We start from the raw sequence: 17,484 nt of genomic DNA on the forward strand, positions 1-17,484 counted from the left end.
GGGGAAGAATGGGAGTCTCCTGAATATGACAAACTCACAGACACAGATGGGGAAGTGGGGTGACTTGGGGCTCACTGGCTGTTCCCAAGCGTTCAAGCCCCCCAGAACTATTGTCCCAATGTCAGCTCTAAACTTTCTCTCCATACTTTTTTTTTTTTTTCTCTCCATGCTTATTACAAAAAATTATCTTCTGGCTTATCAGGAAAATAGAAAACCAGCACAAACTTTGTACATTTCTTAAACTAATATATCTTCTTTGTACTTTAATAAATCAGTTTTATAAGTGAGCATTTAAAAATTGAAATCATTTTTGATAAATATATATTTTTCAAATATATATTTTCCACTATTTCTTGTATCCTTTCTGATGAACAGTTCTCTGCATTGGCATTTTTATTTTATTACCAAGTGAACTAAATTCTAATTCTAAAATTCTCCTAATGTATTCCCTAGACATATACTTTTACCTTTAACAGAAGATCTCTCTCTAGTGACCTCATGAATTTTTAACACTTAGCTTTAATTTTAATATGTCAAGAATCTGAAGTTTGCAGACACTTAAGATCTGTCACTCCAAACTATAATTCTGCAAGATTCTTTTCCAGAATGAGATTAAACTTCCCAGACTGAAGTATTTCCTCCTTCATATCACTTTTCACTAATATATATAGTATTTCTGGGAAAGACGTTTCATCACTATGTTTTACAAAGAACTTTAAACTCATTGTGCTTTACAAAAAATAAAATTCTTGGTGGTTATCTCAGATATTAAATATTTGAAAACTCAAATATTCATAATATTTAAAAACCTAGCTTAACGAGAAGCTGCATTTACTCTCATAGGCATTCTTGTTCACATCTCATTTAAAATTTTTATCTTTCAATTTAAAACTCTTAAGAACAGAGAATTTTAGAAACACAAAAATCTGATTCATATAATATTGTGTCCTGCTTGTTAAAAGTATTCTGTGAAGGAAATATTTTTGTGTAAATTTACCTAACACTCGGATTTGTCAATATATAACACAGAAGCATTTCACACAATTAGGCATTCTTGTTTTAATCTGTTTGGGGAAACTGTTCTAAGGAGAAATCTATACTAGACATGTGGGATTTAGATTTACAAAAGTAAAATTAAGATCCTGTATTCATGCAGTGACTTTATTGGTTCTCTTTTTATTACAGCATTGGTGATTTTGTACCCTTGTTATACGTAACCGTCATGTGTGTCCTCAGTTGCTCAGTCATGTCTGACTCTTTCTGATCCATATACATTATTATTACTATTTACTGTTTTTCTTTACAGAGTTTGGTAGCGAGGTATGCAAATTCGAGTCAAATAAAATCCAGTAACGTAGTTGAATTTAGCTAATGCAGCTTACATTACATGAAATAGTTTTATTAGTTATTTAATCATATGGGTGAAGAGATCAAAAATGCATTTTATTTATTTTAACCATCTGTAAATTTTTAACTCAATGTTGTACAATAGCATAGGTATCATTTATTTTCATACAGTAATTCCTCTTCTTTAAAAATGTAGTCCAACTTTAGTTTTACCGAGTCTACGTTATTATATTAGTTCCTTCATTTCACTGTGAGGGCCTAAAGGTTGGGACTATGTCTTGGTTATCATATCACTGTGTTAACACCATAGCTCATCCATGGAGCTAATATTATTTAAGATTGATTGAAAAGCAAGTAAAGGAGAGCATATCAGTATAAGAAAACAACTAAGGGAAAATGTAGGAGCACAGTATCAGTAAACACAATGGTATGAAAATATCTTGGAAAAAATTCCACAACTGGAAAATAAAATGCAGTCTGTTATTTAAAAGAAAAACAAAATAACCAAATGAATGAAAGCAAACAAACCTAGAAAAGCAAAAAATAAAATTTACTGTCACTATCCACTCCTCATCTTGGTTTCTTTTTTTTTTTTTTTCAATATTTATATCAGCTTCAGCTACACCCTTATATGACATGGGAGAAAACCTGAGTGAGTTTTTACATTTTAACTATTCAAAAAACATTTCCGGGTATGAGTGCAATTTAGTGCAAATTCCAAATGCCACTAGTTCCAAATTCATTGTAATGAATTCTGAACAGCTTACCTTTGGTCAGGTGCCCACCTCAGGCTTGCCAGCTGTGGATGAAAAGTGGGGTCAACCTGACCGATGACCATGGGAGTGTGAATGTGAATATCTCTCAAAGAGGGGATATTGAAGATGTTCATTTTGTGCTCATACAAGTTTGATCAATTCAAAGGATGAATGAATGAACACATTGATGAATCATACTAAAGCATAAAATCTACTTTAAAAGTTCTCTTCCATAAGCTCTGATTGATACCTCCATGAAGGTAAAGCATTTTTCCCCTGGTGATAAGCAAGATAATAATTAAATCAGTATCTTGAGATTGACATCATTCTTGGATACTTGTTTTCCTTCCTTTTCTCTCTGTTGTATTTGCTTTAACTGTTAAGTACAGAGCTGGCTTTTCATCATCGTTTCTTTGGCTGTGAGAGAATATGCAGTTTTCACATGACAGGATGTTCAGTGTATGTTTTTAGAACTGTTCTATCTATTAGCATCCTCCAGTAATTCAAGCTGAACAAAGTCATTTGTTCTAAAAAGAGATGGAACTGTGCAGATACTAAATAATGGAATTCCCAGTTTGTACTTCCTATAACTGTCTTCATTTAATTTAGTGATGTTTTCTCACACAGACTCAGTAAGATACATGAAAATTTTAACTAATCAGTTCAGTTCAGTAACTCAGTCGTGTATGACTCTTTGAGATTTCATGGACTGCACCACACCAGGCCTCCCTGTCCATTACCAACTCCAGGAGCTTGCTCAAACTTATGTCCATCAAATTGGTGATGTCGTCCAACCATCTCATCCTCTGTCGTCCCCTTCTCCTCCTATCTTCAATCTATCCCAGCATCAATGTCTTTTCCAATGAATCAACTTTTCACATCAGGTGGCCAAAGTATTGGAGGTTCAGCCTCAGCATCAGTCCTTCCAATGAATATTCAGGACTGACTTAAGATTGACTGGTTTGATCTCCTTTCAGTCCAAGGGACTCTCAAGAGTCTTCTCCAACACCACAGTTCAAAAGCATTAATTCTTCAGTGTTCTGCTTTCTTTGTGGTCCAACTCTCACATCCATACATGACTACTGGAAAAACCATAGTTTTGATTACAGGGACCTATGTTGGCAAAGTAATGACTCTGCTTTTTAATATGCTGTCTAGGTTGGTCATAGCTTTTCTTCCAAGGAGCAAGCATCTTTTAATTTCATGGCTGCAGTCACCATCTGTAGTGATTTTGGAACCATGAAAATAAAATCTGTCACTGTTTCCATTGCTTCCCCATCTATTTGTCATGAAGTGATGGGACCAGATGCCATGATCTTAGTTTTCTGATGCCAGCTTTTTCACTCTCCTCTTTCACTTTCATCAAGAGGCTCTTTAGGTCCTTTTTGCTTTCTGCCATAAGGGTGGTAATCATATGCATATCTGAGGTTATTGATATTTCTCCCAGGAATCTTGATTCCACCTTGTGCTTCATCCAGCCTTTCACATGACGTACTCTGCATATAAGTTAAATAAGCAGGGTGACAATATACAGCCTTGATGTATGCCTTTCCCAATTTGGAACCAGTTTGTTGTTCCATGTCTGGTTCTAACTGTTGCTTCTTAACCTGCACACAGGTTTCTCAGGAGGCAGGCCAAGTGGTCTGGTATTCCCATCTCTTGAAGAATTTTCCAGAGTTTTCTGTGATCCACACAGTCAAAGGCTTTGGCGTAGTCAATGAAGTAGATGTTTTTCTGGAACTCTCTTGCTTTTCCTATGACCCAGTGGATGTTGAATAGTCCTGTACATATCCTATAAGTTTTCAAAGGTCTTTCTTGAGGGTGCAGTGCAGTAAGCCAAGTGTAAGGTAAATGTCTTCCATAGAAACATAAGTAAAAGCAAGCCAAGAATTAAATAAATAAGCAGACTGAATACATAAGCAGAAGAGTGATGCTGGGTAAATATTTCAACTGCATCATGAGCTTGTGGCTTGTGATCTTTTATTTGATATGAAAAGCTGTGTGGATGTACCACCTGGCTCCATTTAGAATTTCTTCTCCTTCCACCTTTAGGGGGCTTCCCTGGTGGCTCAGCCCATAAAGAATCACATGTAATGTGGGAGACTTGGGTTTGATCCCTGGGTTGGCAAGATCCCCTGGAGAAGGGAAGGGCTACCCACTCCAGTATTCTTGCCTGGGGAATTCCATGGACAGAGGAGCCTGGAAGGCTACAGTCCATGGGGTCACAAAGAGTTGGACATGACTTTCACTTTCACTTTCCACCTTTAGGCCCTGCTCGGCAGATTAATATACATTCTGGGGGCATTCCTGAGGATACAAGTAGGTTGCCATCACAGTTTATTGTATGGTACCCTTTCTACAAAATCAAAATTAGGAAGTTGCAATAGTGCTTGTGGGAAATAGTTTCTTGACGATCTACTCAGACTTCCTTTCTCAGTATGCCTATGCTGATTGCTGATGGTGAACATGAGTATGGATAACCTTACTAGATATCTAAGATTAATTAATCATCAATTAATTACTAGCATATCCTTATTAGCATAATAGGGAATTCTTATTAGCACTGTAGCAAAACATATAACAAATATATTTGATGATAATTTTTAAAGGAAAATTCTTATTTTCTTTACAGCAAGTTTAGATATTTACTTAACGTTTCTTATCATCCTTTGACATCTTGTCATCCTTTGAGATGAACATTATGGAGATGCTACATTGTTTTCAACTTTAAAGATGAGTTTATTTGATATAACAGGAAGAATCATTCATGGCTGTGAATATTAACTACGGCAAAAGTGGTCTTCAGACCAGTTACAACTTTCATTATGGCTTAAATGATGTTTAATGGTATCTTACTCATAAAATCAAACTTTATTGTGTGTATCCAATAGTTACAGTAACTCCATTTACAATAAGGAAAAGATTAATTTAATTAAAGTTTTTCCTAACAGAAGTTCTAATTTTTAAAAATCTTAACCCCTTATAGATGTAAGAAGTAAATCCTTATTATCCAAATGTTTGCTAAGCACTAGTGACAAATGAGAAAACACTGTGTAGTACAAAACGGCTGAATTTTAAAAATCAAGAGATTTGAATTTCAGTCTTGCCTTTGGTAATTTTGCCCACTAAAAAAATTATACAACCTCTATAGATATTCCTTTTCTCTTCAACAAAATATAGGGGATTACACTTAATTCTTTGTAAGTATGTAAGAATTCTAAGGCTCTATAGATAAATGATAGTCTATTTAGTGTTTATTTTTTTTTCCTTCAAATAATGGAGTTTGATTAACTGGAAGAATTTGTACTACATCTTTCCATCTTCTTTATTCCTCAGCAAGCTGTGATATATGAATAAAAGAAACATTATTACTACTATTCAAAATAAGAAGTCTTACTTTTAAATTCATTCTGTGTATTCACCTATATTTACTCAACACCAACCACATGCAAGCACACTTGTTAAATCCCAAGGCAGATACACATTCCTGTCCTCGTAGAGTTTACACATAAGTTTTATACAGCCTATCAATGAGTTCTACAGCTTATGCATATGTTTGATTTGGTGTGCAGTGCTGACTGAATACTGTTTGTTATTTTGATATTTTTATTTATTTTATTCACTAATGGAAAAGTGATATCATTAAATATATGAATTTCTGGTTTAGTTTGAGAAATCAGTTTATGCCTTCTAATCTTATGTAAAAAAAACTGACCAAGAGCAAGTAACAACATCTGCTTTTAGACAGCACCATCATTCTCTGGTTGATTATATAAGCATCTACCTATCCATCCCAGCCTCATTTAGTTTAAATCCCTGGCCTACAAACATAAAAGTAATGAGGAAAATATCTCAATGAGAGAAGCCATACTGAGCTAAATATGCTATGAGAGCTTCATGTTACTGTTAAGATAGTCGATACATATCCCTAACAAATGAATCTGTCAAGAGACAGGTATAAAGGAGGGGATAAAGAAAAGGCACAAATAGCTGATAGACTTGTAAGAGTCAGGATATAAGACAATTTGATCATTTAGCTTACAAGACATTTGGCAGGATATGAATTAATTTCTGTGTTAGGCTATTTATAAATTCAGTCCAGGGAAATTCTATGCAGGCACATTTCAAATATTAACAATATTGGGGAAAATTCTGGCCATTTCTTCATTCTTGAATTCTACCAAAGTGTATAAATATAAATAAATGCCTTCAAGACAAACTTAAAGAACTAATAGCAAAGAAGGAAGAACTGTAAAGAAAATAGTAATATTTAGCTGAATGAAAGGAGGAGACAAAGAGAAGGGGATGGTGTACATAGAGCTGTTGTTGTTATTGTTCAGTCACTAGTTCAGTTCAGTTCAGTTCAGTTCAGTTCAGTCGCTCAGTCGTGTCCGACTCTTTGCGACCCCATGAATCGCAGCACGCCAGGCCTCCCTGTCCATCACCAACTCCCGGAGTTCACTCAGACTCACGCCATCGAATCAGTGATGCCATCCAGCCATCTCATCCTCTGTCATTCTCCTTTCCTCCTGCCCCAAGTCCCTCCCAGCATTAGAGTCTTTTCCAATGAGTCAACTCTTCACATGAGGTAGCCAAAGTACTGGAGTTTCAGCTTCAGCATCATTCCCTCCAAAGAACACCCAGGGCTGATCTCCTTTAGAATGGACTGGTTGGATCTCCTTGCAGTCCAAGGGACTCTCAAGAGTCTTCTCCAACACCACAGTTCAAAAGCATCAATTCTTTGGCGCTCAGCTTTCTTCACAGTCCAACTCTCGCATCCATACATGACCACTGGAAAAACCATACCCTTGACTAAACGGATCTTTGTTGGCAAAGTAATACCTCTGCTTTTCAATATGCTATCTAGGTTGGTCATAACTTTCCTTCCAAGGAGTAAGCATCTTTTAATTTCATAGCTGCAGTCACCATCTGCAGTGATTTTGGAGCCCCAAAAGATAAAGTCTTAACAACCTAACGATCTATCAATGAAGACTTGATTAAACTAATGTGCTTATTATGGAAAACTTCCACGGGTTCTTTGCTAGCTCAGACAGTAAAGAATCTGCCTGCAATGCAGGAGAAACAGTTTCCACTGTTTATCCATCTATTTTCCATGAAGTGATGGGACCAGATGCCATGGTCTTCGTTTTCTGAATGTTGAGCTTCATTGAGTTTAGTCACTACATCATGTGCAACTCTTTGCAAACCTATGGACTGTACCCTGCTAGACTCTTCGGTCCATGGGATATCCCAGGCAAGGATACTGGAGTGGGTTGCCATTTCCTTCTCCAACAGATCTCCCCTACCCAGGGATCAAACCTGCATCTTCTGCAATGGCAGGCAGATTCTTTACCTCTGAGCCACATAGGGAAAAAAAGAATAAAAAATCAGGCGAGACCTTAAATGATACTGTAGGTGCTGCAGTAGTAAACAATCCACCTGTCAGTGCTGGAAATACAAGAGAAGCAGAAGATGAGGTTTGATCCTGGGGTCGGAAAGATCCCTTGGAGAAGGAAATGGCAACCCTCTCCAGTATTCTTGCCTAAAAAATTCCATGGACAGTGGAGCCTCACGGCAGGGCTGCAGAACAGCTGGACAGGACTGAGCATGCACACACTGTACTAGCACTAGATGGCAATTTGTTTTGCTACCAGCTAAAAATATTCAGGAAAATAAAATAATTTTAGTTTAGAAGGTAGTATCATTCTAAATAGGTATGTAAACACTCCTTGTGTTTGGCTGCATCTTTTTGTTTTCCTACAATTTTTAAACTCCACTTACTATTAAAAACTCAAAAACTTTTGAAACAACCTAACGATCCATCAATGAAGACTTGATTAAAATAATGCGCTTATTATGGAAAACTTCCACGGGTTCTTTCCTAGCTCAGACAGTAAAGGATCTGCCTGCAATGCAGGAGAACCAGATTTGATCCCCAAGTCAGGAAGAACCCCTTGGAGAAGGAAATGGCTACCCACTCCAGCATTCTTGACTGGAGAAATCCATAGATAGAGGAGCCTGGCGGGCTACAGTCCATGGGTTCATACAGAGTCGAACACGACTGAGCAACTTTCACTTCACTTCACTATGGAAAACTTTGTAGTAATAAAACCACAGCTGACCTATCTTTCAATTTGTGAGCCTAAGGCTCACAGTACACATAGGAATCCATGAAAATATGTTAATTTCAAGAAATAATAGTAATAAATAATAACCATTCCAGCCTTGATTATATTCATCTTTATACCAACACATAGTTGGTACAAACACGAAGTCATAAAATAGAACTTTATTATTATTGTTATTTTTACTATTACCATTACTATTATTCATGAAGAAAGGGACCAGAGAAGGCAAAAAAGCCTAGGGCTCACAAAAAATTCACAGTTCAGAAGTGAATAAAACATTACGACAAATCTCATAATATACTGATATGGAATGATCTCCAAGATATTTAAAAAAAAATAATACCAACAGAAAAGCAAAGTACCAGACTGTATGTAAAGAACACTATCAACTTGTTTGTGTTAAAAATGACACTTTTATATAACTTATATACATACATTTATCTCTGGAAGCTACATGAAAAACTGAAGATATTTTTGGGCTTTGAAAGAGGAGCTGTTTATCTGGTAAGTAGGGATGGAAGACAGTTTTTCAGTAAATATCTTTTTATACATTTTGAATTTTGAACCATATAAATTTACTATGCTCAAATAAATATTTTAAAATACTCAAAAATTTTAACCATTTTTAATATATAAATAGTTTCAGCTACTTACATAAAATGTTTATTAATAAAAACTAGGTTTTCATCATATGGAAGCAATGGATCATTCAGTTCAGTTCAGTTCAGTCACTCAGTCGTGCCCAACTCTTTGTGACCCCATGATCATAGCACGCCAAGCCTCCCTGTCCATCACCATCTCCCGGAGTTTACTCAAACTCACGTCCAGGGAGTCGGTGATGCCATCCAGCCATCTCATCCTCTGTCATCCCCTTTTCCTCCTGCCCCCAATCCCTCCCAGCATCAGAGTCTTTTCCAGTGAGTCAACTCTTCACATGAGGTGGCCAAAGTATTGGGAGTTTCAGCTTTAGCATCATTCCTTCCAAAGAACACCCAGGATCATTAGGAAGCATTTTTCTCTCATGAATGGCATTAAGTATATCTTTCCAAATTAAAGAGCCATTTCAAAATATAACGATGGCTATCCAGATATCATATGCTCTTTCTGGAATGAAACACACAAGTATAGTGTCTCCAGCAAATTCCAAATTGGGTTCTAGCTCTATCAAAGAATGGCAAGATCTGCTAACAAAGGTTTACATATTTAATGGCCTTGGTGAATCCGGTTTCTTTTCTGAGGTGCCCATCCTGTTTCTCACCTTTACATAAACTGCATTCCCTCCTCTGACTTGCTAAGATCCACCACCAAGGACTATATTGCACCGAAGAGGCCCTAGGGAAGATAGTTGTGGACATATCACTTACAGATTACAAACCCCATGACCCTTTCATCCCAACGACCGTTCATGCCTCAGTAAATTCCCACTGCCCCATAAGTGCAGTTTTTTACCCACTTGGTAACACGCATGCTAAGGAAGATTCTGCTGTGCAGTGGGCATATAAAACCAGTCAAAACTGCTTTATTTCACACAATCATCTTATTCTTTTTTCCCCCCTCAAAACTGATACTGACTTTTAGGTTCACTGCCAATACACTGTCACCTCAGGAATACCAAACTGCTGCATAGGATGAACTGTGACCTAGTATACCCCTCCTCTCTGAGGCCTAACCATCTCCCAAGTGATGATACAAAGAATGGGAGACAAAGGCATTATAACCCTACTTCACAGTGGCTCTGGTCTCAAACATCACCCTCCTGTGTTCTTACCGGTATCTAGACCACAGTATTGGCTTTACTTTCCACAGCTATTAATATTATTCATTGGGCTGGGTGCTCAGCTACAGTCAGTGAAACCATTCATCAGTTAGTACTGTCTCAGCTCTATCCACTTCGGCTTTTTAAACAAGTGACACAAGAAAATATTTTTTTAATCTTCAAGGCAGAGAGACTCTGTATACCTAGAACCCTAGCATCAACACACATTCCCTTAAGAAATAATTCATGGGCAAAGATGCAGAAAACATTTAATCAAAATAATACATTAGTGGTATTTTTAATAAATATAGATATGATACCAGTCTAATGGCAGAAAGTGAAAAGGAACTCAAGAGAAAAATCTTGGAGACAGTAAAGGACAGGGGAGCCTGGCATACTGCAGTCCATGGAGTCATCTCACAAAGAATCGGACATGACAAATGTTATTACAATAACAAATGTTATTACATCATTAGTAATAACAGTGTTCTAGCTATAGGGCAATAGTCCAATATAGTAAATGCATAAAAGAAATCATTAAAATTGATGTTTACAGATACCTTTGTGACAAATAAAATATCATTTATGACATAAATATAAAAATAGTAAATAAATTACATATAGTCTATTGTTCTGATTGGGCTTCCCAGGTGGCTCAGTGGTAAAGAATCCAGCTGCCAATACAGGAGACACAGGTTTGATCCCTGGGTTAGGAAGATCCCCTGGAATAGGAAATGGCAACACGTTCTAGTATTCTTGCCTGGAAAACTCCATGGACAGATAAGCCTGGCAGGCTCCAGTCCATAGCGTAGAAAAGGGTCTGAGAAACTGAGCATGAAAGCATTGTTCTAAATATATAAGCAAAGATTGAAGGCAGGAGAAGGGGACAACAGAGGATGAAATGGTTGGATGGCATAACCAACTCGATGGACATGAGTGTGAGCAAGTTCCAGGAGTTGGTGATGAACAGGGAAGCCTGGCATGCTGCAGTCTATGAGCTCACAAAGAGTTGGACACAACTGAGCGACTGAACTGAACTGAATACATATATACACACAGGCACATATACAATATCAGAATATTGAAATGACACTCTTAGGGTGGTAGAATTATTTTCTAAACCTCAGTGGTATCAATGTACCACATTTATTATTTTTTAATGCAATTTTCATGATCTATTGTAAGAAATAAATGACAGATATATTTTTATTTGTTGCTATTTATATTATCTTTTATAGATATAACTTCTATTCATTATTTTTTGCTGGTTGCTCTAAGAATATTTCTCTGTATTATAATTGTTACAATGCCTATTTAGCAACAATATTGGGTCACTTCAATTTCCACTCCTACCCTTAGTAGTTACTACTTCATAAACCCTCTTTCACACTTAACATTTCACACCTCATACTTAACAAATGTAATAGCCTTAGGAGAGCATGATTCTATTTATAAACATCCCACTTCTAACCTTTGGGAGCTTCCTACCTCATGAATCCCTTTTCACACCTGACATTTCAAACTTCACATGTCACATATCACATTTCACAAATGGGAAAAAGTCTATTTCCATTTACTTCACCTTCCTTGTCTTTTACCTTTATGTTCTATTGCCATGTTTTTATATGCACATACATCATAAACATGGCCTTATGCAAAGCACTGCATTCTTTTTAAGAAAATTTGGGATAAATAAAAACAGGTTTTTGTATTTACACAGTGATTTTCCATCTCTGTTTGCCATTCTCCACTTTCTGTAAATAAAAATTTCCATCTTGTACCACTTCCATTCAGCCTGAAAAACATCCTGTGGTTTAGTCTGTTGGAAATGAGTTTCCTCAGCCTTCACTTGCCTGAAAACATCGTTTTGACGTTTTTTTTTTTTAGAAGATAACTGGATATAGAATTCAAGGCTGATAACTTTTTAATTTCTTTTATCACCTGAAAGATGCTACTGCTTCTGGTTTCCATTGTTTCAGATGAGAACTACACCTTCATATGTGTTATTTTTCTTTGGTGTGTAATGCATCTTTTTCTTTGGCTCATTTCAAGATGTTCTAATTTGGACTCTGTGTGACTCTGATATGCCCATATGTGCTATTCTTGGTATTTACCTTGCTTACTACTCTCTGATCTTCTTGGAACTGTAAATCAAAGTTTTTTAATCATTTACCAAAATATTTTATTGCCTCATTATATTGCTTTTTCTTTTTGAGCTCCAGTGCATATATATCAAACTGTATAATACTGTCATGTAAGTGCCAAGTGTTTTGTTCTTTTCTTGAATCTTTTTATATCTCCTTTTTTGACACTGTATAATTTCTATTTATCTATTTCCAAGTCCCTGTAAATTGTGTGCTGTGTGCTCAGTCATGTTCGATTGCATGACTCCAAGGACTTCAGCCTCCAGTCTCCTCTGTTCATGGGATTTTCTAGGCAAGAATACTGGAATGGATTGCCATTTCCTACTCTAGAGGATCTTCCTAACCCAGGGATTAAACCCGCCTCTCTTTTGTCTGCTGCATTGGCAGGCAGATTCTTTACCACTAACGCTACTGGGAAGCCCCTTAGTAAACTGGTAAGATCCAATCTCAAACTCTTTCTCCTCTAAGAATCTTGTCAGGGCTTGGTTTCCAAGCTTTGTTAAAGTGGGTATAAAGAGGGCCTTTCTCTGGGTGTGGTCTTTATTTTTTTTTTTTTTAATTTTACTTTACTTTACAATACTTTGTTGATTTTGCCATACATCAACATGAATCCACCATGGGTGTACACGTGTTCCCAATCCTGAACCCACCTCCCACCTCCCTCCTATCACAAAGCAGTGATTCCATTTGATTTCCACTATGTTAGGAGGTGTTAAAGAGATTTATTCAGTATGTCTGGGCCCTAATTCCAAGTCCCCAGCACTGTTTAATATCTAATGTCTCTGTTCTGCTCTCACCTCTGTAACAGCAATATTCTTATTAACTTTGTGGCCATGTCTGGTAGTACTATCCAGCTTTCAGTCAAGGCTGTGTGGGGAACCTCTATATGAACTTCATGACCTCCACAGACTCTTTCTTAATGCCTTGGCCCACAGACCCCATTAAAAGCCCAGAACTCTGATCTCTGCCTCTTCAGTTAAGAGAGACTCCCATATTCTGACTGAACTCCAGGTTCACGCACTATAGCTGGGAAATTTTCCATAGGCAGAGCTCCAGAGATACTCACCTTGTTTCTTTCCTCTCAGGAACCACAGCCCATTTATACAGTCAGTGTGTGTGTGTTTTAGATATTTAACCTTAACATTTATTCAGATTCCTACCTGTTTATGCAGTGCCTAGCCTGACAACACTGTTCCTTCTTATTCTTGAATTGTTGTTCTTTAGTTGTCCTCTGAAATCCCAACTCTTCCTTCCCCTTCAAGAATTTTAGTGCATTCTCTCCAATTGCTGGTTTTGTGATCAGTTCATAGTCCCTTTTCCTGACTATTGAATTTTTTCCATTTGGACCTCAGGGTATATACAATCCACCTGAAGTGGCAGTATCCTGCCATTTAAAAGTATAAGAGACTCCTTCTATCAGATGTCACTATGAATGACCATTACAGTTGAGACAACCTCCTACATTCCCTCTTCCCTTAATGGACAAGCAAGGAAATTTTGCCACCAGAGAACACTTATTTGAGCCTTGTTTTCACTAGACTGAGCTAAAATTGATGTGACTATCAATATAAATGGCTCAGACAGTAAAGAATCCACCTGTAATATGGGGGACCTGGGTTCGATCCCTGGGTTGGGAAGGTCCCCTGGAGAAGGGAACGGCAACCCACTCCAGTACTCTTGCCTGAAGACTTCCATGGACAGAGATATCTGGCAGACTGCAGTCCATGAGGTCGCAACAAGTCAGACACGACTGAGCGACTTTCACACACACATATCAATATAAATGAAATCTCTATCAATATGAGTTGTCTTCCTTTTCCTTACTAACATAAATTTCTATAGGGAGTAGAATATGCCCATTTTAATACCAAAATTCTCAGATTACCAGAAGCTAGAAGCTGCCATGTGACATCTCTCCCTCCAATGAGATATGTGTCAAGGCCATCAGGTGGGACTTCGGGTAACCAGTAACTGTTTAAAAAGAAACAGACATACATGGCTGCTCATTTCTCCTTATGCCTATCCCCCATCCCCTTTCTACTTATCCATAAGGCCAACTTAAATTTGTAACTCTCACCTTGACCAAAAACATGTGAAAAATAAATGCTTATTTGCTGTATGCCACTGATGTAGTTTTCAATAGTGGTTATGCAGCATTATTCTAACAATAGCTGATTGAGACAATAAGCTAGACTCAAATCATGGAAGCCTACAACTAGGAGAAGACAAAATGTAAGAGGCAATATTGACCTCTGAGGCTACAGTGCCTGAGTTTATTGCCCAGCTCTATTGCTTTTACTCACGTTGATTTTCACCAACTTGATTATCCTTTATCGTGGTTTCTTAATTGTAAATTAGGAACAATAATGGCAGAATTGTTTAGCATTTCATGAGATCTGGTACACAACAGATAATTAATATGCAATATTATTATTTAATATGGGACCAGGGAGGGAGGGTTAGATTTTACTTAATAGGCCAGTGGTATTTTACACACTTCCATGGAAGACTGCTGTTCTGTCAGCTGGGGTGTTCCCTGATAAATCAGAATAATAGGGGTCTTTTCCTAGTATGCAGATTAATTTAAGTAAGTATAACTTTTCTTCTCTTTTATGTTTTTAAATCTCTCCCGATTGATACAACTTGTTTGCAAGACAAAAACATGTAAATGAACAAGTAGGATTATTATTAAGAGAAAAAATTCAAAAACACCAATTAGTTGGGCATTCTGTCTTTTAAATAGGCATGTGTGCCCCAAATTGTCATTTTATATTATACAAGCAAAATACAATATTTTCTCCCAGGAAACTGGTTCCTAGTTCCTGTGATGGAATTAAAAATATGTTTCATGACAGTTTACAAATAATACAGTATTATGCAAAAATCACAATAATTTGCAGCTTCTCTACCTGCTTAAGATCTCAAGCAATTTAAAAATAATTCTTTGTCAGAAGCAGGGAACAGAAAAGAGTTGATTAATGATAGGGACATTAGGGAAATGGGGAAAAGTTGATAACATTTAGATATAGGTGGTAAGGGAATGGAGAGATTCTTAAATGTTAGTGCAAATAAAAATTACCCTGAGAGCTTAGTAAAATGTATACAGAATCTAGAATAGTGATCTAGAATCAACATTTTTAACAAATTCCATTTCTGATTCTGATTCAAGTAGCTAGCTGCAGAAACACTAGAATGATTAGAATGCTCTAATCATTTGCAATCATTAGTTTAACTCTGCTATTTCAGAATTATTTAATACATTGCCATAACCAGTAAGCATGTTGCAGGTGGAAAGCTAAGGATAAATGATGACTCCAAGATTTTACATCTGAACACCTGAGTAAAGAATAATGGCATTAATCAAGATGAGGAAGACAATGGTAAAACGAGACATTGTAAGGAAGGAAAGATGGTGCTTTTGTTTTATTTTTTGGTGTTGAATATTGGATATTTTGAGGAGTGGAAAGGAGTAGCATTAAATACTAACCTTCCATGTAAGGCTCTGAATAAGATTGTGGATAAGGGAGAGAAGAAACCCAAGGAGCCACTTCATTATTGATAAATGTCCAGGTTGGAAACTAAAATTAGTGTGTGTCACCAATGGTCTTTCTCACACTGGAACCCAGCATTAAGATGCCTAGTCCTGGCAATTCCACATGGGTCTGCATGAGTCTATTACCCACCAGCAGCTAGAAGACACTATACTGACCACCTTACCTACAATAGTCCTTTACACAATTTTTACTACAGACTCTGTACTTGTCATTTTTAACATGCACTTCAAAATAAGAATGAATGTTACTATTATGTTATTTCCATCTGACCCTAAGGGGCTATGAGAGCAAGGATGATATCTTGTCTACTGTTCAATACTCAAATACAGTTCTGAAGGAGTAGAAAGTCTAAAAAATTTGTTGAATGAGGAAGTTTTTAAAAGAACAGATCCTAACTTCAATTTCTGGTCTGTTGTTTTTGTTTATAATCTGGTCACCCCAAAGTTCCATATTACTGATGTCAAAGTTAAACAGGCAGAGACTTATTCAAGACGATCACAACAGAAAAGAGGGGCCAGGACTCTGTCTGAACTCAATTCAACAGAAAGCTTAAGATATTTTAAGAGTAGGAAAACTCTCAGGTCAGTTCTGTTTACCCAAAGGAAATTCCGACTCTTTTTGACCTCATGCACTGTAGCCCACCAGGCTCCTCTGTCCATGGGATTTTCCAGGCAATGATACTTGGGTGGGTTGCCATTTCCTTCTTCAGGGGATTTTCCCAACGCAGGGGTTGAATCCGGGTCTCCTGCACTGCAGGCGGATGCTTTACCATCTGAGCTACTAGGGAAGCCTTCACAAAGGAAAAGTAAAATTTCTCTAAGCTTCGTGACGGGAGGCAGTTTTACAACTTGAAACAAAGCGCCTGCCTAACTTAGGCTTCTATGCTTCCAAGGAGACTGGGAGTTACGGGTGCTGTCTCCTTTTCTGCCATTTTAAAAGGATGACTCCTAGTTCAAGAAAGACAGCCCTGGGTTGTAACACGGGAAAGAACTTTTAAAAAGATTTATATCCCCAAAATGCAGAGAATCAATTACCAGTTACCAATACCTGTACCAATTATTGCTACAGTTAACAGTTTTCTAACGTAACGCTCTAAGGAAAGGGAGGTCAAGGACCCAGAGGCAGGAAAAAAATACCTGATAAAATGTGTACCTGAGCTGAGGGAAACGTCAAGGCGGTCTTTAATAAATGATTAGCTGTATTTATGCAGTTTTGCACCAAAAAACTCAAAGTATGAGCTTCCACTCTTTCCCGGTTTCTTCCTGCAAAGAGTTGCACACTTGACACAACTTTTTCCTTTCTTTCTAGTGCGCCAACCTCCCTGTCTAGTAAAATGTGTACCTGAGCTGAGGGAAACGTCAAGGTGGTCTTTAATAAATGATTGGCCGTGTTTCTGCACTTTTGCACCAACGAACTCAAAAGATGAACTTCCAATCTCTCCTGGTTTCTTCCTGCAAAGAGTTGCTGCACACTTGACACAACTGTTTACTTTTTTTCTAGTGACCTAACAACCCAGTCTAGTAAAATATGTACCTGAGCTGAGGGAAACGCCAAGGCAGTCTTTAATAAGTAACTGGTTGTATTTCTTCAGTTTTGCACCAACGAACTCATATTACAAGCTTCCACTCTCTCCTGGATTCTTCCCGCAAAGCGTTGCTGCACACTTGACACAACTCTCTTCCCGTTTGCTTTCCTTCTAGGGAGCAAACCGCAGGCTCCCTCCCCTCGACTTCCGGAAGTGCGCGGGGCGCAAACGGTCTCACGCGCCTGACGTCACGGAACGCGCCAGCCCCGGAAGGT

The 17,484-nt window shown here is 37.5% G+C and overlaps 1 long non-coding RNA gene across 1 annotated transcript; it reads right to left on the bottom strand.

Moving 5' to 3' along the window:
* Positions 1 to 1,358: 1,358 nt before the first annotated feature.
* LOC132659908 (uncharacterized) lies at positions 1,359 to 17,382 on the bottom strand. Its single transcript, XR_009600941.1, has 2 exons — positions 17,218 to 17,382; positions 1,359 to 14,101 (listed from the first exon to the last, which is right to left on the bottom strand). It is a non-coding gene; the product is annotated as an uncharacterized LOC132659908 (long non-coding RNA).
* Positions 17,383 to 17,484: the final 102 nt, after the last annotated feature.

This window comes from Ovis aries, chromosome 5, assembly GCF_016772045.2.
Source record: "Ovis aries strain OAR_USU_Benz2616 breed Rambouillet chromosome 5, ARS-UI_Ramb_v3.0, whole genome shotgun sequence".
NCBI classification, from domain to species: domain Eukaryota; kingdom Metazoa; phylum Chordata; class Mammalia; order Artiodactyla; family Bovidae; genus Ovis; species Ovis aries.